At 42.3% G+C, this 27,877-nt stretch overlaps 1 protein-coding gene and 1 pseudogene across 12 annotated transcripts in view; one reads left to right on the top strand and one right to left on the bottom strand.

The window, feature by feature from the left end:
• BCL2L13 (BCL2 like 13) overlaps positions 1-27,877 on the top strand; it is a 304,446-nt gene that overhangs the window by 228,852 nt on the left and 47,717 nt on the right. The window lies entirely within an intron of this gene.
• On the bottom strand, positions 74-25,138 carry LOC308243298 (RING1 and YY1-binding protein-like; annotated as a pseudogene). The gene is made up of 4 exons: positions 25,127-25,138; positions 1,603-1,787; positions 721-877; positions 74-90 (listed from the first exon to the last, which is right to left on the bottom strand). The product of its transcript is annotated as an RING1 and YY1-binding protein-like (transcript).

Genomic DNA, 27,877 nt, shown 5'->3' with positions numbered 1-27,877 from the left:
GTTCTTGGAAAAGCAGCGTGGACTGCATTCTGATGTTAGCTCCCATGTTCCAGGTGTACAGTCCTCAGCCAGGTTAGTCTTCTGCTTTCTCTAATCAGAACAGAACAGTCACCGTTAACAGAGCATGATTAATATTTTTTATAATTATAGCTAGTTTCCAATATTCTGTTTCTGCCCCTAACAGCATCACCAACAGGTCTGTGTCCACAGAAGGTTCTCCAGGGGTGCAAGCAGTATGGGTAGGTGGAGGAGTGAATTTCATACCCAGATTCATGGTTTTTACAATTCCATGTGCTATCTCAGAAAGATTCATCATTTACTGCATTAGAGGGGAGGAGCCCTTGTCTGTACTCTCCAACCCCCATCTGCCGTGGTTCTGCTTTTCTGACCCTGCCATGGAGGTCACTGTGGATTAGGATGTTGAGGAGTAGCAAGTCTTTTCTTTAAAGTCTGTGGTAAGATGGTGATTGAGAGGTTTGCGATGCAGGAGACAAAACACAGAGAGTCCAGGCGATTAAAAAGGGGGAGGTTTTAATCTCACGCTCCCGGGCGAAATTCGCTGGTCCAAGGGTGGGCCAGGGAAGTTCGCGCCAAAAGGGGGCATCGGTACTTCTTTTATACAGCTGTTTTGTGTGGGGAGGGTGGAGGGCATGAGAGGTGTGGAATTCCGCCTCGGGCTAGGGGTCTAGGAAGGCGCCAGTTATCTCTGTCACCATCTACCTTGCAGATGCATGCATGGCTCTGGACTTCCCCCCTGCCTGGACCTAACAGTGATGTTGCCCACAGTTACTGCCAACTGCTGTGCAGTGCTCCTGTCCATGTGCTTTAGTTGGGGCCTTGAGGTGTGATGCAATTTACCATGTCTTTGTAGCATTTTCTAGACTGCAAACTGTTTGCTTCTCTAGGAGAATCTTTCAATAGACTTTGGTTTTGTTTTATTGTTGTTATTTTGCTTGGTAATACTGTTAAGGCCAGAAATAGAATATTGGGAACTAGTTATAATTACAAGAAATATTATCATGCTCTGGTAACTGGATTGTTCTGTTCTGATTAGAGAAAGCACATTCTGACCTGGCTGAGAGTTGTATGCCCTAGGTCCTAGGGCTTATGACATGGAGCTAACATCGGAATGCAGTCCATCCTGTTTTTTAAGAACTGCCTAGATTAACAACCTTGTTGCATGTAACCTGGTCCCAGAGGTACCCGGAGAAGCCTGCCTTCTGGGACCCCTGCTCTCAGCCTGCATTGCCTGTAATCTGTAACTATTATACCTTGCCTACTTTCCCATGCCTATAATTCTTTCTTTCCCATGTGATCTTTGTCCTTCTACCCAATTTAAGCAGCTGGCTTATGGGGAGGGGTAGAGCAGATTTTTTTTGTGGATGACCTGCTGTTCTCCCCATACTGCCAGCATTATTAGAATAAATGCTCATATATGATTCAACCCTCTCTGCTTAATTGGCTCAAGTAGTGACAGGCAGCCAGACACATTGGTTGTCCAGTTTCAACACTAAGACTAATTTTCTTATCTTTTTCAGGTTTCTCTTTCTTGCTTTTCAACTTTCTTCTTTTTCGGGGGTAGTGGATGGCATACTGCTATGCCTCTTGTGCCACCAGCTGAGAATTGATTGGAGGTTTTCTGATGGAGGTGCCTTTTCTCACATCACAGATGCGGCATTTATAAAGGCTTCTACACTGTTTCTGAAGGTGCAGATGCTACAATCCCAAAAGCCTTCCTCTACGGCAGGTTTCACTTGCCTTTTTTGCCTGGTTAAATCTCTCTTTGTCTGGGAGGAGTGTAGGTGGTGGTGTTGGCAGCGGTGGCAGCAGCAATGGTGGTGGCAATGGCAGTGGCAGGCCGCTGAGGAGCTGCCATGGAACTGGAGTGACACTACATTCCACCATGCCGCAGCCTACCCTCGCCCCAGATCTTCATTTTTGGAGTGTAATTTTGTTTTATTGTTTATACTGATACTGGAATTACAAGATAAAGGTATTTGTCTTTTCACTTTATTTTTTTTTTCACTCTACTAGAGAGAGTGACTTGAGAACAGGATTAGAAGTTACAAGATTTTTTAGTGGCCCTTGCTCTACCAAATACTGTATTAGCCCTGTGTTTTGGGCAAATTTATTTAAATTCCCTGAGCCTCAGTTTCATCAACTACAAATGGGAATGTTATAGGAGAGGAGAGGGCCTTGTCGCCCCTGTCCCCATGCCCCCTGGTTGCTGCTGGGGGTGGACTTTTTGCCATATCCTGAAAAAGAATTTTCTGAGACTCACAGAGGAGATGTGATATAGTAGAAAGCTTTATTTCCATGGAATTATACCTTGGGTTTCCAAAGTTCTATTTTTCTTAGTCCAGTCATAGAAGTATAGTTGGGGTTTTAGTGGAGCTAAAAGCAGAGCCATTGTCTAGAGTTTCTTTTCCATGTTGGAGCTGGGTCCATCCAGCATCAGGCTATCTTATTTTGTATTTTCCGCTGCAGTTCATTAATCCATTGTGTGTGGGGTCCATCCACATGTCTGTGGGCCATACAGGCCAATGCAAGAGAACCAAGGGTGTGAACGGAGCAACAAGGGTCTTAAGAGCAAGGAGCAATAAGTGAGTGAACTTTGTTTAGGGCCGTGGTCGGCAAACTGCGGCTCACGAGCCACATGCGGCTCTTTGGCCCCTTGAGTGTGGCTCTTCCACAAAATACCATGGCCTGGGCAAGTCTATTTTGAAGAAGTGGCGTTAGAAGAAGTTTAAGTTTAAAAAATTTGGCTCTCAAAAGAAATTTCAATCGTTGTACTGTTGATGTTTGGCTCTGTTGACTAATGAGTTTGCTGACCACTGGGGATTATATCGTCCCAAATGTTTGTGCGCTTGCAATGGTCATGCCCATCCTGACCAACCATCTCTGTCCCCAGGTGTGATTGACAGGAAAGTACCTTTCCTATGTCACCCCAATTTTACTGGCATGAGTCTGTGTTCACTTTGTTAGATCCCTATGGAGTGTGAAATGGCAGTTTCCTGGTGAAGCTGCCCAAATGACATGGCTATAATGTCTGGCCCTTCTTTGCCTTTTTTCTATTAACTAGCTAATTACAACAGTATAAGACTAACTTCTCTGTCGCACAAAAATAATGATATAACAGTGTTTTTTAAAAATAATACATTTCACGTATGTCTGTAACAATTTTTTCCCTCTTCTTAAGTCTGATTGAAATTTCCTTTGACTTTTAATTGTGACTTATTTGCCTTGCAGCACAATTAGGGCACAGACTAGTTGGAATACTATGATTCTCCCTTAGAGAACTTATAGTTAGTAGGGGATATAAGAAAGTGTCAACCAATGGTTGTTGGCACCAATTCAGCACCAACAGAAATCTCCAATTTGGAGTGCAGTGAAGAAGAAAACTTTACTCAGTGCAATACACCTCAATTGTGATTACAGCACAGCTGTGAACACAGTATGGCTATGAGGCAGCCCTGTGGCCAGGCCCCTCTCCAACTAAACAGTTCTGCTCTGCTCCATTCTGTGCCTGTCTGCTGTAGCCTGTTCTGGTCTGCTTTGCTGTGCTCTAGGGCAGGGGTCCTCAAACTTTTTAAACAGGGGGCCAGTTCACTGTCCCTCAGATAGTTGGAGGGCCGGACTATAGTTTAAAAAAAAAAAAAAAACTATGAACAAATTCCTATGCGCAGTGCGGGTCCGGGACAAGTCGGCTGCTAAGCAGGACAGGCAGCGGCACCCGGCGGGCCGAATAAATGTCCTCGGCGGGCTGCATGTGGCCCGCGGGCCATAGTTTGAGGATGCCTGCTCTAGGGGCACATCTTTGGTATTTAAGTTTAGCCAGGGAAATGCAATCTTCAGGCTTCAATGGAAAGGGAAAGTGTACTCTCCAGTAGGGGAGTTGGCTTATATAGACAGAAATTCCCACCCCTGGTCCCTGATTGAAATATAGTCCATATGTGTAGAGGTATAGAAATGAAAAAGAGCTGTAACTATCACTGCCTGAGAAAATAAAAACAGTGGGTGTTTTATACCCAGAGCTTCTTTTATATGCAGAACTTCTTTTATATCCAAAGATGGGACCAATTTTCCTGTCATTCAAACATTTGTTGAGCACTCCTATTTGCTTGCCGTACATTGGGCATTACAAGGGGGATAACAAAAAAGTGTAAATCATTTCTTCTTCCCTTGAGCTATTTTTAATGTAGTTGGGGAGATTACTAATACTTAGGGAAAAATTACTGAGAGTATGGTACAAATGTATAATTATAATACTTTATGTGGCCTGTACTCATAGCTTTAAGTTCAGGAGAAAAAAGAGTGGTTGGATTTATTCCACAGGAGATGGAATTTAAGCCAGACCCTGATAGATCCAGATGGGGAGTCTTAATTAGGATCCCTGGATATGTTTCAGGGAATCTGAAATTTCACCTAAAATGGTATGCTGGCCCTAACCAGTTTGGCTCAGTGGATAGAGCGTCGGCCTGCGGACTGAAGGGTCCCAGGTTCGATTCTGGTCAAGGGCATGTACCTTGGTTGCGGGCACATCCCCAGTAGGGGGTGTGCAGGAGGCAGCTGATCGATGTCTCTTTCTCATCGATGTTTCTCTCTATCCCTCTCCCTTCCTCTCTGTAAAAAAATCAATAAAATATATTTTAAAAAAATAAAATGGTATGCTGCTTTGTATGAATACACAGGTTTTTTTTTTTTTCTTTTCAAATTTTTATTAAGGTATTATATGTGTACATATCTTACCATTGCCCCCCACCCCCACCCCACTCCCATACATGCCCTCACCCCCCAATGTTTTGCATCCGTTGGTTACTCTTATATACATGCATATAAGTCCTTCAGTTGATCTCTTATTTCCCCCACCTCTCCCTAATCTTACCACTGTAATTTGACAGTCTGTTTGATGCTTTACTGCCTCTGTAACTATCTTTTTGTTCATCAGTTTATAATGTTTTTCATTATCCCCAAATGAGTGGGATCATGTGGTATTTTTCTTTCATTGACTGGCTTATTTCACTTAGCATAATGTTCTCTAATTCCATCCAAGTGCCTACAAATGGTAGTAATTCCTTCTTTTTTACGGCAGCATAGTATTCCATTGTGTAGATGTACCATAGTTTTCTGATCCAGTCATCTGCTGATGGGCACCTAGGCTGTTTCCAAATCTTAGCTATTGTAAATTGTGCTGCTATGAACATAGGGGTGCATATATCCTTTCTGATTGGTGTTTCTGGTTTCTTAGGATATATTCCTAGGAGTGGGATTACTGGGTCAAATGGGAGTTCCATTTTCAGTTTTTTGAGGAAACTCCATACTGTTCTCCACAGTGGCTGCACCAGTCTGCATTCCCACCAGCAGTGCACGAGGGTTCCTTTTTCTCCGCATCCTCGCCAACACTTGTCGTTTGTTGATTTGTTGATGATAGCCATTCTGAAAGGTGTGAGATGGTATCGCATTGTTGTTTTGATTTGCATCTCTCGGATAATTAGTGACTTTGAGCATGTTTTCATGTGTCTCTTGGCCTTCCTTCTGTCTTCTTTCGAAAAGATTCTATTTAGGTCCGTTGCCCATTTTTTTATTGGATCCTTTATCTTCCTTTTATTAAGTTGTATAAGCTGCCTGTAGATGTTGGAAATTAAACCTTTATCAGTGATACCATTTGCAAATATGTTCTCCCATACAGTGGGGTTTCTTGTTGTTTTGTTGATGGTTTCTTTTGCTGTGCAAAAGCTTTTTATTTTGATGTAGTCCCATTTGTTTATTTTCTCTTTGGCTTCCATTGCCCTAGGGGCAGTATCACTGAAAAAGTTCTTTTGGCATATGTCTGAGATTTTGCTGCCTGTGGATTCCTCTAGTATTTTTATGGTTTCCCGTCTTATATTTAAGTCCTGTACCCATTTTGAGTTTATTTTTGTGTATGGTGTAAGTTGGTGATCTAGTTTCATTTTTTTGCATGTATCTGTCCAATTTTCCCAACACCATTTATTAAAGAGACTGTCTTGACTCCATTGTATGCTCATGCCTCCTTTGTCAAATATTAAATGCGCATATTGGTTTGGGTCGATATCTGGATTCTCTATTCTGTTCCATTGATCTATATGTCTGTTCTTGTGCCAGTACCAGGCTGTTTTGATGACAGTGGCTTTGTAATACAGCTTGAAATCTGGTATTGAGATCCCTCCTACTTTATTCTTCTTTCTCAGGATTGCTGTGGCTATTCGGGGTCTTTTTTTATTCCAGATGAATTTTTGGAGAGTTCTTTCTAGGTCTGTGAAATACGCCGTTGGTATTTTAATGGGGAGTGCATTGAATCTATAGATTGCTTTGGGTAGTATGGACATTTTAATGATGTTGATTCTACCAATCCATGAACATGGTATGTTCTTCCATCTGTTTACATCTTCCTCTATCTCTTTTTTCAGTGTCCTGTAGTTTTCCGCATATAGGTCTTTTACCTCCTTGGTTAGGTTTATTCCTAAGTATCTTAATTTTTTTGGTGCGATGGTAAATGGGATTGCTTTTTTAGTCTCTCTTTCTGTAAGTTCATTGTTGGTGTATAGAAATGCCATAGATTTCTTGGTGTTAATTTTGTATCCTGCTACATTGCCGAATTCATTTATTAAGTCTGTTAGTTTTTTGATGGAGTCTTTCGGGTTTTTTATGTACAATATCATGTCATCTGCAAATAAGGACAGCTTTACTTCTTCTTTTCCAATTTGGATGCCTTTTATTTCTTCTTCTTGTCTAATTGCAGTGGCTAATACTTCCAGTACTATGTCAAACAGGAGTGGTGAGAGTGGGCATCCCTGTCTTGTTCCTGTTCTTAGGGGAAATGGTTTTAGTTTTTGCCCATTGAGTATGATGTTAGCTGTGGGTTTATCATATATAGCTTTTATTATGTTGAGGTATGATCCTTCTATTCCCACCTTGTTGAGAGTTTTTATCAAGAAAGGGTGTTGGATTTTGTCAAATGCTTTTTCTGCATCTATTGATATGACTATGTGATTTTTATCTCTCAATTTGTTTATGTGATGTATCACATTTATTGATTTGCGGATATTGAACCATCCTTGCATTCCTGGGATAAATCCTACTTGGTCATGGTGTATGATCTTTCTGATGTACTGCTGGATCCTATTTGCTAGAATTTTATTGAGGATTTTGGCATCTACATTCATGAGGGATATTGGCCTGTAATTCTCCTTCATTGTGTTGTCTTTATCTGGTTTTGGTATTAGGGTGATGCTGGCTTCATAGAAGGAGCTTGGAAGTGTTCCTTCCTCTTGAATTTTTTGGAATAGTCTGAGGAGGATAGGTTTTAGTTCTTCCTTGAATGTTTGGTAGAACTCTCCTGTGAAGCCGTCTGGCCCCGGGCTTTTGTTTGCTGGAAGCTCTTTGATGACTGCTTCAATTTCTTCCATAGTTACTGGCATGTTGAGCTGTTTAGATTCTTCCTGATTGAGTTTTGGAAGGTTATATTTTTCTAGGAATATGTCCATTTCCTCCAGGTTGTCCAGTTTGTTGGAATAGAGTTGTTCGTAGTATTTTTTAACAATCCTTTGTATTTCGGCGGGATCTGTTGTTATTTCACCTCTTTCATTTCTGATCTTGTTTATTTGGGTCCTCTCTCTTTGCTTCTTGGTGAGCCTGGCTAGAGGTTCATCAATCTTGTTTATCCTTTCAAAGAACCAGCTCTTGGTTTTGTTGATCTTTTGTATTGTTTCTTTGGTCTCTATGTCGTTTATCTGTGCTCTGATCTTTATTATTTCCTTCCTTCTGCTTACACTGGGCTTTTCTTGTTGCTCTTTTTCTAACTCTTTGAGTTGTTGGGTTAGGTAATTTATTACCCCTGTTTCTTGTTTTTTGCAGTAGGCTTGTAGAGCTATGAACTTCCCTCTCAGGACTGCTTTCGATGTGTCCCATAGATTTTGGATTGTAGTGTTTTCATTGTCATTTGTTGTCATGATGTTTTTTATTTCTTCTTTGATCTCTCTGGTAACCCAGTCATGGTTTAATAGCATGCTGTTTAGTCTCCATGTGTTTGATTTCTTTGGGTTGTTTTTATTGTAGTTGATTTCCAGTTTTATGCCACTGTGGTCTGAGAAGATGCTTGATATGATTTCTATCTTCTTGAATTTGAAGAGACTTTGCCTATGTCCCAACATATGGTCTATCTTTGAAAATGACCCATGTGCACTTGAGAAGAATGTATATTCTGTGGCTTTGGGGTGAAATGTTCTGAAGATGTCAATTAATTCCATCTGGTCTAGTGAGTCATTTAGGATTGATGTTTCTTTGCTGATGTTTTGTTTAGAGGATTTGTCCAATGGTGATAGTGGAGTATTAAAGTCCCCTACTATGATTGTATTGCTGTCAATCTCTCCCTTGATATCCTCCAGGAGTTTTTTTATGTATTTGGGTGCTCCTGTATTGGGTGCATATATGTTTACCAGAGTTATTTCTTCTTGTTGGATTGCTCCCTTTAGTATTATGAAATGGCCTTCCTTATCTCTTGTTATGTCCTTCAGTTTGAGATCTAATTTGTCAGAAATAAGTATTGCTACCCCAGCTTTTTTTTCAGTTCCATTTGCCTGGAAAACCTTTTTCCATCCCCTCACCCTCAGTCTGTGTGCGTCTTTTTTTCTGAGGTGGGTTTCTTGTAGACAGCAGATATATGGGTCGTGTTTTCTTATCCAATCCGTTACCCTATGTCTTTTGATTGGGGCATTTAATCCATTTACATTTAAAGTTATTATTGATAGGTACTTATTTGTCGCCATTCCTATTCTTTACCCTTGTGTTACTTCTTCGCTTCCTGTTTCTTTCTTTCTTTCTTTCTTTTTTTTTTTTACAGCAGACCCTTTAGCATTTCTTGCATTGCTGGTTTGGTGGTAATAAATTCCCTTAGTCCTTTTTTGTCTGTGAAGCTCCTGATTTCACCTTCAATTTTGATTGACAGCCTTGCTGGGTACAGTATTCTTGGATTCAGACCCTTCCTTTGCATGACTTTGTATATTTCATTCCATTCCCTTCTGGCCTGATGAGTTTCTGTTGAGAAATCAGTTGCTAGTCTGATGGGGGTTCCTTTGTATGTAACTTTCTGTCTCTCTCTTGCTGCTTTTAAGATTCTTACTTTGTCATTGGTGTTTGCCAAATTAATTATAATGTGCCTTGGTGTCGGTCTTTTGGTGTTCATTTTGCTTGGGACTCTGTGAGCTTCTTGGATTTGTGTGTGTTTTTTCTTCCCTATATCTGGGAAATTTTCTGTCATTATTTCTTCAAAGAGGTTTTCTATTCCTTGCTCAGCTTCCTTTCCTTCTGGAACCCCTATTATGCGGATGTTGTTTTGTTTCGTGTTGTCCCAAAGTTCCCTTAGACTCTCCTCCTGCCTTTTAATTTTTTTTTCTAGAAGTTGCTTTTCTTGGGTATTTTTTTCCATCTTGTCCTCTAGCTCACTGATGCGGTCCTCTGCTTCTTCTAGTCTACTCTTGATGCTTTCTATTGAGTTCTTTACAGCAGCGATGTAATTTTTCATTTCTTCTTGGTTCTTCTTCATTTCCTCTTGGTTCTTGCTCATATTGTCGAATTTGTCTTCCATTCTTTTCAGCCACCTTATGACCATTTCTCTGAATTCTTTTTCTGGAAGGTTGCTTGCCTCCATTTCGTTTACTTCCTTTTCTGGTGATGCCTGCTTTTCTTTCATATGCGGACTGCTTCTTTGTCTCCCCATGGTCTCTCTTCTCTGGGTGTCTGGTTATGTAGTTCTCTCTCTCCTGGGTTGATTTAAAGGCACAAAATACAGCACTACCAGGTACAACTCACAAGGCACTGAACAGGAATGTATTCACGATATTAATAACCTCCAATAAAGGTGACCACCAGAGAAAGGCAAATTAGGTGATAGGAGAGAAAGAAGAAGAGGAAAAAGGAAAGAAAGAAAGAAAGAAAAAAAGAAAAAAGGAGTGAGAAAATGAAATTGGGAAAAGGGAAAGTAAAGAGAAAGAAAAAAAAAAGTAAGAGAGATAAGAAAGTGACTAAGAGAGAAAGGGGAACAGACTATATATATTGGGGATAAAACTCCAATAGAACAATCACTAATCCCAGCAAATGCCAGCAACAAGTGCCTGGGGATTAGTACAAACTACCACACCAACTAATATGGAGTGAGGCAAGGGAAAGCTGAAGCACAAAACAAACAAAAAAATAAACAAAAGAAGAATAAGCAAAACAATCTCACAAAAAAGCATAAAAATTGGATATAATCTACATTCAAGCAAACAACAACAAAAGGACAGAGAGAAGGACAAGTTTATGGATAGCTCAGACAGCGAAGGGAGAGGTGTATGTGGACTTGGAGCAGAGGATTGGAGATTAGATATGTAAGTAGGGTGAAATTTTAACAAGGGGTAAACAGAAAGAATAGGGAAAATCTAAAGCAGTAAAAGGGTAATATAAACAGGACACTGAAAAGGGGGAGGTTAGGAAGAGAGTGATGGCCTAAAGGTAGAGTTGAGATAGAGTAAAACGATGCTAAAGGAAAGATAAAAATAGAATGTAGAACCCTAATCCCAAAATAAAATGAAGAGAAAATAAAATGACACTTTAAAAAAAAAAAAAAGATAAAATAGCAGTAGTAATAATACGGATTGAAAATAAAAATGTAATCATTAAAAAGGTAAAATCAAGTGATGAAAAAAGAAAAAAAAAGTTTCTTGATTAAAAGATGCAAAAAATGAAAATAAAAAAAAATTAAAAAAAATAAAAGGTAAAAATAAAATGTGAAGTAGTGAAGGTCATTCACTTCCTCTGTTTTTCTGTTTGGCCCGCCTGTTTCTCAGTCCAGACAGTATTGCAGTTCCCTGCGATCCACTGCTCTTCGGTGTTGTAAGCCAGTCCTGATTTTAAGCAGGCGCTGTGTCTTTAATTTCTCGTATTCCTTTATTTTTGATTACACAAGAGTCGATTTGTGATTCAGCCCCTGGGTGGCAGTGTTTCTGGATTAACTTCCGGGTCTATCTATGGCCTCTCTAGGCAGTGTTAGAGCCTTCTTTCCCTGTGGCACTCGTCACTGGCCTGTGGGAGTGGTCTGCCTCAGAGCTGACTCTCTGATGGTCACTCCCCGCTCCGATCCCCAGGTTCCAGAAAAACAACCTTCCCCTGCAGTCTCCCAGGGTGTCCCCAACTGGGTGATCCTATGTATTGGGCTTAGTAATCAGAAGCAAGAATTTCAAGAGGAAAAAGCCCAGTTGTGCGTACTCCGGGACTCCGCGTAAGCCCAGGCACCCAGGGAACGCAGGGGCTGCGCGTAAGTCTGGACTGCCTGAAATTCTTAGGGTGTCCCTGCACTTCAGATCAAAATGGGTTGCTTTTTAGAGTGCCCTTCTCTTAGCAGCTCTGAGGACCCCTTTCCACAATCACAGATCACGCCAGCCCCTACAGCCACGGATTTTTCTAGGCACAAACTTCCCTGGTCCTCCAGCTCCCGCAAAACGCGCGTTCCTCTCTCCCGCCGGGACCAGAGACCTCACCTTATCCCAGGCGAAATCTGACCTTTCCGTGGTGGAGTGTAGAGCTCCTCTGAACCCGTGTGCTTGCGCCAGTTGGGGAGCGTTGTTCTGGGGCTCGCAGCTGTTCCTGGGGTGCCGCCGTTGTGGATTCTCAGGCTTCAGATAAGCTCCACTTTCCGGATCAAGATGGCGCAGACTCCGCGTCCAACCCCGCAGCTCCGGGAGGGGACCCAGCCACAGTTGGTGCTGCCAGGTCAGGGGAACCCCGTTCAGCAGTCCCCCACCTCCTTCTGGAATTCAGCTGTCTCCCAACCAGCCAACCAACAAACACTCCTTGTGCGACCCTCAGCTGTTCTTTCTTTCTGCTCCGGGACAAGGCTCGGAACACGTCTGTCTATTCCGCCGCCATTATTCCCCTACACAGGTTTTTTTTAAAAAAATATATTTTATTGATTTTTTACAGAGAGGAAGAAGGGAGAGGGATAGAGAGATAAAAACATCGATGAGAGAGAAACATCGATTCAGCTGCCTCCTGCACACTCCCCACTGGGGATGTGCCCACAACCAAGGTACATGCCCTTGACCAGAATCGAACCTGGGACCCTTCAGTCTGCAGGCCGACACTCTATCCACTGAGCCAAACTGGTTAGGGCTGAATACACAGTTTTAAGGAAGAAGTTTATACCTTTTGTTATATTTGCAGGACATTTTTTGTCTCCCACAATGTTAACACCAGTGTCTACATGAATAAGAAATTTAGTATAGCACTTAGAGGGGACAGTGAGCAACCTCACCAAGATAAGCCTTCCCTCTGATGTGGGGTACCTAATACAAGGTCAAGACAAATTTGGGCTAAATGATAGCTGTAGGGAGTAGAAAGGAAATATTGGCTTTACCTCTTCTAACACCATTCACTGTAATGCAGCCACTTAAAAATGTTTATATTTGGTTTCTTAGGAAAATATTCAATGTGCTCAAGAAGAAATAATATAAAGAGTGGGGCAAAAGTAGTTTTATAGTTGCCTGGCTTGTGTGGCTCAGTGGTTGAGCATTGACCTAGGAACCAGGCAGTCAGTGTTTGATTCTATGTCAGGGCACATCCTTGGGTTGTGGGCTTGATCCCCAGTAGCGGGGAGTACAGGAGGCAACCAATCTATAATTCTCTCTCATCATTGATCTCTCCCTCTCCCTTCCTCTCTGACATCAATAAAAATATTTTTTTTGAAAAGTAGGTTTACAGTTGTCCGTATGGGAAATAATCCTATCTTATGAAGAGGGAATATGCAAATTGACCATCACTCCATGACCAAGATGGCATCACCCACAGCCAATAAGGAGGGAATATGCAAATTGAGGTTCACTTCACAACAAAGATGGAGGCAGCCAGGCCCGGACACTTGAGTCATTGCCACGGCGATGACACAGTTGTTCCACCCAACTCCGCATGCAGAGGGCCTGTGGGCAGCGCAGAGGCGCAGAGCGGCTGGGGGGTGGGCCCCGCCCCAGCCACTCCAGGCCTGTGGGCAGAGTGCGGAGAGCCTTTGGGCTGCGGAGAGCTTCTGGGTGGGGGAGGCAGGCCTGCGGAGGGCGGCCTGTAATCCCCACATGGCAATGGTGGCAGCCGTGAGTGCGCCAAGCAGAGCCTGTGGGCCGAGCTGAAGTAGCGCCTGCTGGCCATCAGCACCAAGAAGTGGCTGCGCAAGTCCCGCCTCCTGGCCCAGAAGGTGCACGATCACAGGGACAGCCACTGTGGCAGGCCAAACTGACATCCTCCTGGCCGCACCATGGGGGTTTGCGGATCTGCGTAGCCGCAGGCCTCCGGTGCACACATTCTCTTCTTCCTCACCTGGCATGCGAATGTCCCCCAGCGCGCTGTCACCCAGGCGAGCCTGCAACAGTCCCAGACTATGGTGCACGCAAGTTTGCCCCCGCCCCTCCGCCGCACTTCCATCAATCCCAGCATGCCTTCGTCCCCCACAGGACTTGCGCTCGGCCCCTCCAGCACGCTCACGTCCTTTGGAGAGTGTCTGGGTGTTCTGAGTGCTGGGGGTGGGCGCCTGTGAGATGACAGTGAGAGGGCGGAGTGATGATGCCCTGTTCCTGCAGAGGCCAATGCAGCGACGAGATCACCTCCATGGGGCTAATGCAGGTGCTGAGGCGGGAGCAGGTGCGGACAGACACACCTGGTGGGCGCTGACAGCCCTCGCTGAGGTGCCTTTGGTCAGCGTTCAAGATCAGGAACCCAGAGGAGGCGAGGAGTTCCATCCTCTCAGTGAAACGATGGGATAGTTGGGGCGACGGCAGAGGAGGAATGTGCACATTGGGTGCCGGCACCCATGAGCGAAGGCTGCCCTGACTGAGCCTCACTCACTTGGGGCCTAGTGCACTCCTGCTGGGCAGCAGGTGACAGGACGTGCTTTTCCGAGTTAATGAGAAAAAACATTGATTCTCCTGCTGCCCGTGAAGGTGGAAAGTGGAGTGGGGACACATGCGGGGAGTGAGCGAGGTTCCCTGTCTGGGGGTTCCAAATCCACCGTTGGTTCCTTTCACTGCTGACTGGAGATATACAGGGTGTCCCCCAAAAATGTATACACACTTTGAATACCTACTAATTCCAATGGGTTTAAGCATGAAAAGAAAGAAACAACAATGGAGCTGTCATCTGTTAAAAGTGCGGGCACAAACCGGCAGTCGGACATTCCCCAAGGGGTCCCAGATTGGAGAGGGTGCAGGCCAGACTGAGGGACCCCCCCCCCCACCCGTGCACAAATTTTGTGCTCCAGGCGTCTAGTACAATAATAATAGAAGAATAAACTTTTGCATACTCACAACTGTAAACCTACTTTTGCCCTACCCTTGTTATTTTAAGTATTGTATGACTTTACCCTCTTGCCTTTTTTTTTTATTATTATTTGCTTTTTTTTTTTAAAAAATTGATTTTAGAGAAGGAGGAAGAGAGAGAGAGAAACATCCATGTGAGAGACATATATTGATCGGTTGCGTCCCATATATGCCTGATCAGGGATGGAACCTGCAACCTAGGTATGTGCCTTGATGGGGAATCGAACCTGTGACCTACTGGTGCATGGGATGACTCTCCAACCAACTGAGCCACACTAGCCAGGGCTGTCCCCTTCTTTTTAACTGAAGGAGTGAGAAACTCAGAGATAGATTTCAAATGTAGTACTGCTCTTTTATAAAATTCAAACTTAGTCTTTTTCTAATGGCTGGGTGCTGCTGCCTTAGATTTATCTCTTCTGTCCTAAGGGTTATTGATAATCTAAGGGTTGTCATATTTGGGGGTGTGGGGGAGTTGAGTTTATTTTTTGGTAGAACAAAGATCTTTGTCAGATGCAGCAAGATTAGAGGGAAACACCTTCTATGAGATAGAGGTATATCCTTGTTTACTATGTGTACTGGTTAATAATGGCAGATTTTATAATAAAAGAAAAGAGGATAATTTCAAGAGAAACATTAAAAGTGCTTTATTCAAAGTAATGTCCATTGCTAGCTACACATTTCCCCCCCATTTTCAGGTAATTTGTGGATACTGTCCCAATAGAATTTTTCTTGTTTTGAGGCAAACCATTCAGAGACCCAATTTTCCACTTCTTCGTATGTTTTGAAGTGCTGCTCAGAAAGTGCATGTGCCATCGATCGGAACAAGTGGTAATCTGAAGGAGCAAGGTCTGGTGAATACAGTGGGTGAGTTAATACTTCCCAGGCAAGATCTTTTAACATGTCTTTAACTGGTTTTGAAGTGTGTGATGGTGCGTCATCATGAAGCAAAATTACTTTGCCATGTCCTCTGGCACATTTTGGCCGTTTCATGATCAAAGCGTGGTTCAGATTGATTATTGGTTGTCATTAGTGATCAGTATTAATGGTTTCACCTGGTTTTAGAAGCTCATAATACACTACACCTTCCTGATCCCACCAAACACAGAGCATTGTCTTCTTTTTGAATCAATTTGGTCTTGCAGTCGATGTTGATGGTTGACCCATGATTTTGTGCATTTGGGATTCTCTAAATAAATCCACTTTTCATGGCCAATCACAATTCCATGCAAAAAAGACTTTCATGCTGTTGAAGCAACATTTTACTGATGACTTTTTGGTTTTCCATTTGTCTTTCGTTCAGTTGATGTGGCACCCATTTTCCTTCCTTTAAAATCTTTCCCGTTGCTTGTAAACGATCACAAATTGTTTAATCTTTCTGCAAATTGTTTTTGTTTTTGACACACATCTTCATCCAATAATGCTTGTAATTGTTGGTCTTCAAACTTTTTCCGTTGATCTGGACGTTCTTTGTCTTTTGCATTGAAATCATCACTTTTAAAGCATTTAAACCAGCGTTCAAAAGTATCTTGAGATGGATCATGTTCATCATAAGCTTCCCGAAGTATTCAGCAGTACTTTTCTTCAAAATAAAGTAATGAATTAAAACTTCCCGCAAATGCTCTTTTTTTGGCATGAAATTCGACATTTTTATGTGTAAAAATATCTATAATGTTTATACCTCCAGAAAATTTGACATATGAAGTTTTGAAGTTTGCTGTCAATACAACAAAATAGCATACATATCAAATCACATATATATCAACATATGTGTAACTCCATCTATTGAAAAAAATCCGCATTATTAACCGGTACACCTGTATATCCAGACTAGAGGCCCGATGCAAGAGATTCGTGCAAGAGTAGGCCTTCCTTCCCCCGGCTGCCGGCACTGGCTTCCCTCCGGCATCTGGAACCTGGGCTTCCCTCCAGCCCTGGCAGGCACCCAGGACCCGGGCTTCCCTCGTAGCCCCGGCTTTGTCCAGAAGGATGTCCGGTCTAACTGGCATATTACACTTTTATTATTATAGATAGGCCTTTTGCTTTCCATGCATTGGCATCATGCTTGACCTTTCCTACTTCTCCACCTTTATCTTTCTATATTCCTCATCTTATGCTTTGGAATACTGAAGAATTTGTAGTTGCCTGTATATACTATGATAGTGCTTGGCGCTGTGATTTTATTTACACTTTTCTGCTGCCTCCTTCTCATTTCTTTGGTCCGGCAATTCTTATTCTTTAAGATGCAGCTTTGATGTTCTCTCTTCTAAGAAGCCTTTCATGATTCCCCAAATAAGTTTTTCTCCTTCATGCTCTTAGAGTACTCCGTGTTTATCTTCTTAACTAGGTTTTAAACTATATTTGAAACTCTTTAAGGGCAGAGATGAGAGTGTTTTATCACTCGCATGCACATAGCATAGTTCCCAGCAGTAAGAAACAACTACTTCAGGAATAAGAGGAATCCAGTATGACTCCCAGGTTTTTTGCTTCGCTGGCTGGGAAGTGGTGCTTTTCATCTCCAAATAGGATTACAGGTTCAAGAAGACAGGAAGTCTTCTTGCTGGTTTGGCTCAGTGGATAGAGTGTTGGCCTGCGTACTAAAGGATCCTGGGTTCGATTCCGATCAAGGGCACAAACCCCGGTTCTGGGCTCGATCCCCAGTAGGGGGCATGCAAGAGGCAGCCGATCAATGATTCTCTCTCATCATTGATTTTTCTAACTCTCTCTCCCTCTCCCTTCCTCTCTGAAATCAATAAAAAATATTTTAAAAAAAGAAAGCCACAAGATTTTGATTGGCTTATGGGTGGTGAGTATTGCAAGGACAAGAATTACTTCCCTAAGAAGCAACCTTCAACCAATTTGGGACAGGATTCAGTGGGATACACAATCCAGCCTTTTCTCCTCTTGGTGAAAAATTCCAAGGGTTACCTTCTCATGCCTCACCTGATGCTCTACAGCAATCAAAAGTCAGGTGCCTATTTTTCAGTTACTGTCATAACTATAGTTCTTGACACAGTGCCTGACCCACAGTAAGTGCTGATTAAATTGTGGCAGCCTGCCCCAGTCCAAGGAGTGGTAGCTTTTTTTATCATAAGTACCCCACCCACTACTGCGAGCAGCCACAAGAATAGCGCCCACCCAAGGAGCCACTGCCAACTGAGGAGCAGCCGCTGCCATGACTGCCCAAGGATCAGCCACTGCCTGAGTAGCTGCTGCCACCCAAGAAGCAGCCCCCACACGACTGGACACCTAGATCCTTTGGTGAGAGCAAAAAAGCGGAGACAAAGAAACGCCCCAAGGAAAGAAAAGGAGGAATCACTAGAAAAGGAGCTAAGTGAAACGGAGGCATGCAATGTCAGAAAAACAATTCAAAATAAGGGTCATACAGTTCATAAATGGGATGGATGAGAAAATCAACAACTTATGTAAGAATCAAGAGGAAATAAAGAGTGATATAACTACAATAAAAAACACTATGGAAGCTTCAACAGTAGAGTAGGAGAAGTGGAGGACCAAATTAGCGAATTACAGGACAGGGAAGCAAAACACACAAACTGAACTGCAATTGGCAAGAAAAATTAAGAGACAGAAAGAGAGCCTAAGGAAACTTTGGGACAACATGAAACGAAGCAACATATGAATAATAGGGGTGCCAGATGACAAGAAGAGGAACAAGGGTTAGAAAACCTATATGAAGAAATAATGTCAGAAAACTTCCATAGTTTGGGGAAGAAAAAAGTCACACAAGCACAGAGAGTCCCAAACAAGATGAACCCAAAAAGACCCACACGAAGACACATCGTAATTATGATGGCAAACGTTCAGAACAAAGAAGAATCTTAAAGGCTGCAAGAGAGACAGAAAGTTATATACAAGGGATCTCCCATTAGATTATCAAATGATTTCTCAACAGAAACACATCAGGATAGAAAGGAAGGGAAGGAAGTATACAAAGTGATGTAAAGCAAGGGTCTGAATCCAAGAATACTCTATCCAGCAAGGCTGTCATTCAAAACTGAAGGGGAAATAAGGAGCTTTGCAGACAAAAAAAAAAGGCTAAGGGAGTTTATCACTATCAAGCCAGCAATGCAAGAAATGCTAAAGAGATGTGGTGTAAAAAGAAGAAATAAAAAGGGAAGAAGGAACACAGGCACAAAAAATAAAAATGGCTACAAACAAATACCTAACAATAATAACTTTAAATGTAAATGGACTAAATGCTCCAATCAAAAGACATTGGGTGGCTGAATGGATAAGAAAACATGACCCATATATATGCTGTCTACAAGACACCCACCTCAGAACAAGGGACTCACACAGACTTGGAAAAATATCGTTCAGGCAATGGAAATGACAAAAAGCTGGGTCAAATCTGTGCACCGGGCCTCTAGTATTAGAATAATAGCAGAAAATGTTGATAGACAAGGAAAATATATTTAGATACATTAAGATATATTTAAGAATAAGTATTTTGAGATACATATTTAGTAATTAACGATTAAATAGAGAGAAAGGCATGTGATGAGATAGATGCTAGCTAAAATAAATTATTAAATATATGAAAACACCGAGAAATGGTGTAGAAGTGGTATTTGTAGTTTATATTCTTCAGTAGGATAAGCATTACCTTCTGGCTGTCTGTAATTAGTGATCTGCTGTTGATGGGTATATGGTCTTTATGTACTGCATTTGTTTGTTAAGGAACTCTTTGCGGTTGGTCATTAGTGATATTCTCAGAACTGTTGAGTGATTTTACATTACAACCAGAGGGGTCCCTCGGCCTGGCCTGTGGGATTGGGCTGAAACCAGCTCTCCGACATCCCCTGAGGGGTCCTGGATAGTGAGAAGGTGCAGGCCAGGCTGAAGGACCCCACCAGTGCACGAACAGGGCCAGGGAGGGACGCAGGAGATTGGCCAGCTGGGGAGGGCCCGGGTGAGGGCTCCAGGGCATGTCTGACTCTTCTCACTCTATCCCGATTGGCCAGACCCCAGCAGGAAGCTAACCTACTGGTCAGAGCATTTGCCCTATGGTGGTCAGTGCACATCATAGCGAGTGATTGAGCATCTTTAGCATATCATTAGCATATTACACTTTGATTGGTTGAACGGATGACTGGATGACCGGACACTTAGCATATTAGGCGTTTATTATATAGGAATATACTGATGAAAATATAATGAGAGTTTAAAAGAGATGGAATCCTCTAAGATTAGAGCTGTGTCTCTTTTCCTCCTGTGTGATTTGAAACTTGGGAAAGTAATTTATATGAGGAATGGCACTAATGGCAGAGTTCTTTCTTCTTTCTTTTAATGGCAGAGATTTTTTTTTTAAAGTAACTATTCCTGGCCAATGTAGCTCAGTTGGTTGAGTGCCATCCTGTGCACCAGAATGTCACTGGTTCAATTCTCAGGTCAGGGCACACACCCAAGTTGCGGGTTCGGTCCCCAGCATGAGGGAGGCAACCAATTGATGATCAGTGTTTCTCTCTCTTCTTTTATTTCTCTCTCTCTCCTTCTCCTCCCTCACCCTTCCAGTCTCTCTTTAAAAAAATCAATAAAAATATGTTTGTTTATTTTTAAAAGAAAGCTTTAAAAAATATATAAACTAGCATAGGTTACTGGTTACTTTGGTACTTTACCTGTACCAGTATGCTTTCTTTGGGTTCAACCCCCAAACAATTGTTTACTTTAATATCCAACTGTGTATCAGTCTTGTTTAAGAATAAAAGTTAAGTCTTTTTTTCAAATATATTTATATGGATTTCAGAGAGGGAAGGAGAGGGGGAGAGAGAGAAATATCAATGATGAGAGAGAGTCATCGATCAGCTGCCTCCTGCATGTCCCCTACCAGAGATTGAGCTCGCAACCTGGGCATGTGCCCTTGACCAGAATCAAACCTGGGACCCTTCAATTGCTCTATCCACTTAGCCAACGCTCTATCCACTGAGTCAAACCAGCCAGGGCAAAAGTTAAGTCTTTTAACAGTCCTATATAATAAAGAGGTAATATGCAAATTGACCATCACTCCAGCACACAAGATGGCCGCCCCCATGTGGTCAAAGATGGCCACCACAAGATGGCCAGCAGGGGAGGGCAGTTGTGGGCAATCAGGCCAGCAGCGGGGGACAGTTGCGGGGGAACCAGGCCTGCAGGGAGGGCAGCTGCGGGGGACCAGACCTGCAGGGAAGGGCAGTTGGGTGCGACCAAGCCAGCAGGGGAGGGCAGTTAGGGGCAACCAGGCCAGCAAGGGAGGGAAGTTAGGTGTGACCAGGCCAGCAGGAGAGGGCAGTTGGGGGTGACCAGGCCAGCAAGGGAGGGTAGATAGGGGTGACCAGGCCAGCAGGGGAGGCAAGTTAGGGGCAATTGGGCCGGCAGGGGAGCAGTTAGGTGTCGATCAGGCTGGCAGGGGAGTGGTTAGGGGGTGATCAGGCTGGCAGGCAGAAGTGGTTAGGGGCAGTCAGGCAGGCAGGCAGGTGAGCGGTTGGGAGCCAGCAGTCCTGGATTGTGAGAGGGATCCCAGATTGGAGAGGGTACAGGCTGGGCTGAGGGACACACACTGCCCCTGAGCACGAATTTCATGCACTGGGCCTCAAGTTCAATAATAAAAAGACAAGTCAAGTTAAAAATAGGCAGCAGATTTGAATAGATGTTCCAGAGATATACAAATAGCCAGTAAGCACATGAAAAAATGTTCAGCATCATTAGTCATTAAGGAAATGCAAATCAAAACCACAGTACCACTTCACATCTCCTAGTATGTCCTCTTTCAAAAAGTGTCTATTTAGGTCCTTTGGTCATTTTTTTATTGGATTGTTTATCTTCCTTTTGTTAAGTTGTATGAGTTCCCTGTAAATGTTGGAGATTAAACTCTTTATCAGAGATAACATTGGCAAATATGTTCTCCCATGCAGTGGGCTTTCTTGTTGTTTTGTTGATGGTTTCTTTTGCTGTGCAGAAGCTTTTTATTTTGATGTAGTCCCATTTGTTTATTTTCTCCTTAGTTTTCATTGCCCTAGGAGCTGTATCGGTAAAGATATAACTACAACAAATGTCTGCTATTTTGCTGTTTATGGATTCTTCTAAGATTTTTATGGTTTCTCGTCTTATGTTTTAAGTCCTTTATCCATTTTGAGTTCATTTTTGTGTATGGTGTAAGTTGGTGGTCTAGTTTCATTTTTTTGCATGTATCTGTCCAATTTTCCCAACATCATTTGTTGAAGAGACTGTCTTGATTCCATTGTATGCTCTTGCCTCTTTTGTCAAATATTAATTGAGTATAATGGCTTGGGTGGATTTCTGGGTTCTCTGTTCTGTTCCACTGGTCTATATGTCTGTTCTTATGCCAGTACCAGGCAGTTTTGAGAACAGTGGATTTGTAATACAGCTTGACATCTAGTATTGTGATCCCTCCAAATTTATTCTTCTTTCTCAAGATTGCTGTGGCTATTCAGGGTCTTTTTTTATTCCAGATGAATTTTTGGAGAGTTTGTTCTAGGTCTTTGAAGTATGCTGTTCATATTTTAATGGGGAGTGCATTGAATCTATAGATTGCTTTGGGTAGTATGGACATTTTAAAGATGCTGATTCTACCAAACCATGAACACAGTATATTCTTCCATTTGTTTATGTCTTCCTCTACCTCCTTTTCTAGTGTCTTAGAGTTTTCCAAGTACAGGTCTTTTACCTCCTTAGTTAACCTGTTAACTGCCACACGTCCAAAATGGAAACCATCCCCACATGCCACGATATTTTTAATTTAATTTTAAAGATCAATTTGCAATGAATATTATAAAAATAAATATATTACAATTAGGATGTTCTTGAATATTTTCAGTTGATAATTCTCATGGAAAATGACTTTTTAAAGCATCTATAGACACTTATGGCATACAAAAGGTTTACTTCTAGGTATCTTAATTTTTTTTGTTGTTGTTGAAATGGTAAATGGGATTGTTTTTTTAATTTCTCTTTCCATAAATTGACTATTGGTGTATAAAAAAGCCATAGATTTCTGGTGTTAATTTTGTATCCTGCTACATTGCAGAATTCATTAATTCTAATAATTTTTTGATGGAGTCTTTAGGGCAAGCATGTCAAACTCAAAGGCTAACAGGCCAAATAAACAGGGTTTAAGTTTATGTGGGACGCAAAAAAACAAAAGCTTCAATTTTCTTTTCTTTTTTTAATATATTTTATTGATTTTTACCGAGAGGAAGGGAGAGGGATAGAGAGTTAGAAACATCGATGATAGAGAAACATCAATCAGCTGCCTCCTGCACACGCCCTTCTGGGGATGTGCCAACAACCAAGGTACATGCCCTTGACCGGAATTGAACCTGGGACCCTTCCAGTCTGCAGGCCGACGCTCTATCCACTGAGCCAAACCGGTTAGGGCCAAAAGCTTCAATTTTCATAGAAACGTAGGTTTATTTTGATATAGACATGCTAAATACAAAGGGATGAAATAAATGAGTAATAGTTTACATTAAATAATAGAACATTTTAATAAAAATATTCTTTCTTGAACATTAACTTACGAGACACTGACTAACTGCCCGAATTATTAAGCATAACGCAAATAAACCTATTTTTCTTGTTCTCCGAAAGCGAAATATTTCCTGTTGCGCACACCAAACAAGTCAGTACAAGACTAATGACGTGGCAATCGGCTGCTAAAATACTCGCTACTATTAGTGTAGAAAAATGGTGTGCCTGTGCATAAGGCGCATAAGGGAAATGAATGCAACATGATTATAGTAATCAGTGATTAGTGAATGTTGTAGTTCGTTATTAATAATTATGCATAACGGTATTGTAACAATTAAGTGACGAAATTTTTATTAAAACGTTTCTAACATACCATTATATTGGCTAGGCTGCAAGAATATTCGTTGTGGGCCATGAGTTTGACATGCTTGCTTTAGGGTTTTCTATGTACAATATGTCATTTGCAAATAATGACAGTTTTACTTCTTTTCCTATTTGGATGCCTGTTATTTCTTCTTCTTGTCTTATTGCTGTGGCTAGCACTTCCAGAACTATGTCGAATCGGAGTGGTGAGAGTGGGCATCCCTGTCTTGTTCCTGTTCTTAGGGGAAATAGTTTTGGCTTTTGCCCATTGAGTATGATGTTGGCTGTAGGTTTGTCATATAAGGCTTTTATTATATTGAGGTATGATCCCTCTATTCCCACTTTGCTGAGGGTTTTTATCAAGAAAGGGGTGCTGGATTTTGTCAAATGCTTTTTCTGCATCAATTGATGTGACTATGTGATTTTTATCTCTCAATTTGTGTATGTGATATATCACAGAAAGGTCAGAATGGGTGGGGTTCGCTTATAACATGAGGCCATAATGTATCAAAAGAACTTTTATTCCAGGCACCTGGGTGCAAGTGGGCTGAGTCCAAAAAAGGAATCAGCAGATACTGAAGGGAGAGGCAGGTTTTTATTAACTTCTGCTGGTTGCAAGCTGTTTCTGCTGATGTAAGGGTCCAGTCTCTCCTTGGTTCCTCCTATTGCCAGATGTCTAGTGGTTATCTAGGCTATGCCAAGCTCAAGGCTGCAAGCTTTCTGCAAGATATCCACTAAGCACAATAAGTTTCCTCTGCCCCATTTTATTCTCTTTAATCCTTTCAATGACATGTATTGATTTGAAGGTATTGTACCATCTGCATCCCTGGAATAAATCCCACTTGGTCATGGTGTATGATCTCTCTAATGTATTGCTGGACCCGATTTGCTAGAATTTTGTTGAGGATTTTAGCATCTATGTTCATCAGGGATATTGGCCTGTAATTCTCTTTCTTTGTAGTGTCTTTATCTGGTTTTGGGATTAGGTTAATGCTGGCTTCATAGAAAGAGCTTTGAAGTGTTCCTTCCTCTTGAATTTTTTTGAATAGGCTGAGTAGGATAGGTTTTAGTTCTTCTTTGAATGTTTGGTAAAACTCCCCTGTGAAGCCATCTGGCCCAGGGCTTTGGTTTTTGGAGGGGTTTTTGTTTATTTGTTTGTTTTTATTACTGCTTCAATTTCGTCCATAGTTATTGGCCTATTCAGATTTTTTTATTGTTCCTGATTGAGTTTTGGAAGATTGTATTTTTCTAGGAATATGTCCATTCCTTCTAGGTTTTCCAGTTTGTTGGAACAGAGTTGTTCATAGTATTTTTTTAATAATCCTTTGTATTTCTGTGGGGTCTGTTATTTCACCTCTTTCATTTCTGATTTTGTTAATTTGGGTCCTCTCTCTTCATGGTGAGCCTCACTAGAGGTTCATTAATCTTGTTTATCTTTTCAAAGAACCAGCTCTTGGTTTCACTGATCTTTTGTATTGTTTTTTTTTTTAAATCTCTGTGTCATTTATTTCTGCTCTGATCTTTATTATCTCATTCCTTCTGCTCACTCTGGGCTTTTCTTGTTGCAGTCTTTCTAATTCTTTAAGTTGTAGTGTTAGATAAGTTACTAGAGGCCCAGTGCATTAAATTGTGCACAGGTGAAGTCCCTGGGGTGGCCTGCAAGGATCGGGCCCCAGCTCGCGCACCCAGGCTCGCAGCCCCAATTTGCGCACCCAGCCTCACAGCCCTGCATCCCCTCCTGGCACCTCGCTGTGGCCTGGCACCGCCTCCTCACCTGCTCCACCATCCCACCTGCGGGGCGATAGATTGGGGCTGGGTCCCCACCAGTGCCTGTGAGACAAGCAGCAGCCCTGCCCTGCCCCCCGCCGCTGCCGTTGATTGCTGTCTGCAGGGCGATCAGTCTGGGCCTGGCACCGCCTCCTCACCTGCTCCGCCATCCCACCTGCGGGGCGATAGATTGGGGCTGGGCCCCCACCAGCGCCTGTGAGACAAGCAGCAGCCCTGCCCTGCCCCCCGCCGCTGCCGTTGATTGCTGTCTGCAGGGCGATCAGTCTGGGCCTGGCACCGCCTCCTCACCTGCTCCACCATCCCACCTGCGGGGCGATAGATTGGGGCTGGACCCCCACCAGCGCCTGTGAGACAAGCAGCAGCCCTGCCCTGCCCCCTGCCACTGCCGTTGATTGCTGTCTGCAGGGCGATCAGTCTGGGCCGGGCCCCCCACAGCCGTTGCTGGTCGCCGTCTGCAGGGTGATTGGCAGAGCGACTGGGTGCCCACTCGCACCTGCCTTGGCCTGGCCCTGCCTGCTCCATCATCCCATGGCCGTCCTACTCTTGTCAGGGCCCATCGGGCCCACAGCGCCTCCACTGCTGCTCGCTGCCAGTGCTGCCATGTTCTGCACCACCCCCTAGTGGTGAGCACACGTCATGGTGAGCGTTCGAACTCCTGCTGGAACAATTTGCACATTAGACTTTTATTATATAGGATTACCAATGTTTCTTGTTTTTTGAGGTATACCAGTAATGCAATGAATTTCCCTCTCAGAACTACTTTTACTGTGTCCCATAGATTTTGGATTGTTTTGTTTTCATTGTCATTTGTTTCCAGGATGTTTTTATTTATTCCTTGATCTCTTTGGTAACCCACTCATTGTTTAATAGCATACTATTTAGCTTCCAAGTGTTTGAATTTTTTTGATTGTTACTGTAGTTGATTTCTAATATAACATTATGGTCTAAGAAGATGCTTGATATGATTTCAATCTTCTTGAATTTGGATGGGCTTTGCCGGTGACCCAATATGTGGTCTATCTTTGAAAATGTACCATGTACACTTGAGAAGAATGTATATTCTGTAGTTTTGGGGTGAAATGTTTTGAAGATGTTTATTAAGTCATTCTAATCTAGCGAGTCATTTAGGATTGCTGTTTCTTTTTTGATTTTTTGTCTAGAGGATTTATCTAGTGATGTCAGTGGGATATTAAAGTCCCCTACTATGATTGTATTGTTGTTGATCTCTCCCTTATATCTTCCAGAAGTTTTTTTTTTAATATATTTGGGTGTTCCTGCATTGGGTGCATATATGGTTACCAGAGTTATATCCTATTGTTGTATCGATCCCTTTAGAATTGTGAACTGGCCTTCCTTATTCTTCTTGTTATGGCCTTCACTTTGAGGTATATTTTGTCATATATAAGTATTGCTACCCCAGCTTTTTTTTTTTCATTTCCATTAAAGATATTTTTTCATCCCTTAACTTTCAGTCTGTGTGAGTCCCTTGTTCTGAGGTGGGTGTCTTGTAGACAGCATATTTATGGGTCATGTTTTCTTATCCATTCAGCCACTTGATGTCTTTTGATTGGAGCATTTAGTCCACTTACATTTAAGGTTATTATTGTTAGGTACTTGTTTGTATCCATTTTTATTTTTTGTGCCTGTGTTCCTTCTTCTCTTTCTATTTCTTCTTTTTACAAGTACCTTTAGCATTTCTTGCATTGCTGGCTTGATAGTGATATACTCCTTTAGCCTTTTTTTGTCTGTGAAGCTCCTGATTTCCCCTTCAGTTTTGAATGATGGCCTTGCTGGAGAGAGTATTCTTGGATTCAGTCCCTAGCTTTGCATCACTTTGTATACTTCCTTCCATTCCTTTCTGTCCTGATGTGTTTCTGTTGAGAAATCATTTGATAATCTAATGGGAGATCCCTTGTAGGTAACTCTCTGTCTCTCTCTCATACAGCCTTTAAGACTCCCTATTTGTCATTAACGTTTGCCATTGTAATTACGACATGTCTTGGTGCGGGTCTTTTGGGTTTATCTTGTTTGTGACTCTTCGTGCTTGTATAACGTTTTTCTTCTCCAAATCAGGGATGTTTTCTGACATTATTTCTTCAAATAGATTTTCTAATCCTTCCTGCTCTTCTTGTCATTCTGACATCCCTAATATACATATGTTGCTTCATTTCATGTTGTCCCAAAACTCCCTTGGGCTCTCCTCATGCTTTCTAATTTTTTTCTCCAATTGCTGTTCAGAATGTGTGTGTTTTGCTTCCCTATCTTCTAATTCGCTAATTCGGTCCTCAGTTTCTCCTAGTCTACTGTTGAAACCTTCCATAGTGTATTTTATTGTAGCTATATCACTCTTTATTTCTTCTTTATTCTTACATAAGTTGTTGATTTTCTTACCCAGACGATTTAGAAACTGTATGACCCTTACTCTGAATTCTTTTTCTGACATGTTGCATGCCTCTGTTTCCTTCACTACCTTTCCTGGTGACTTCTCCTTGTCTTAGCTTTGGGGGTTGTATCTTTGTCTCCCCATTTTTGCTCTTACCAAAGGATCTAGGCATCGAGTCGCCTGGGGCCTGTGGCTGCAGTGGTAGGCTTGGTGGCAGGTTGCGTGGTCGCGGGGTCCTGGTTTGAAGTGGTGGGCCCGCCGGCGGCTCCCGCGGTCATGGCACCCGGGTTTTCAGGACTTCTTAAAGACACTGAAGCAGGGGTTGAGGTAGAATGTCGGGCAGTCATAATGTTGACATTATGATCATGTGATTTGCTTAGTTGTATATCTGTTTTTCTCTTTTTAGTGGGGTGATTAGAGGGACTACTGATTTATATTAGATCTTTAGTAAACACTGAAAGTTTTTTATCTTGATTGAAGAATAAAATTAGTCTACGTCAGCCAT

The sequence above is a fragment of the Plecotus auritus genome (genome assembly GCF_963455305.1).
Source record: "Plecotus auritus genome assembly, chromosome: 3".
In the NCBI taxonomy this organism is placed as follows: domain Eukaryota; kingdom Metazoa; phylum Chordata; class Mammalia; order Chiroptera; family Vespertilionidae; genus Plecotus; species Plecotus auritus.
Note: the sequence above shows the minus strand (reverse complement) of the source record. Positions and strands in the feature narration are given on the sequence as shown.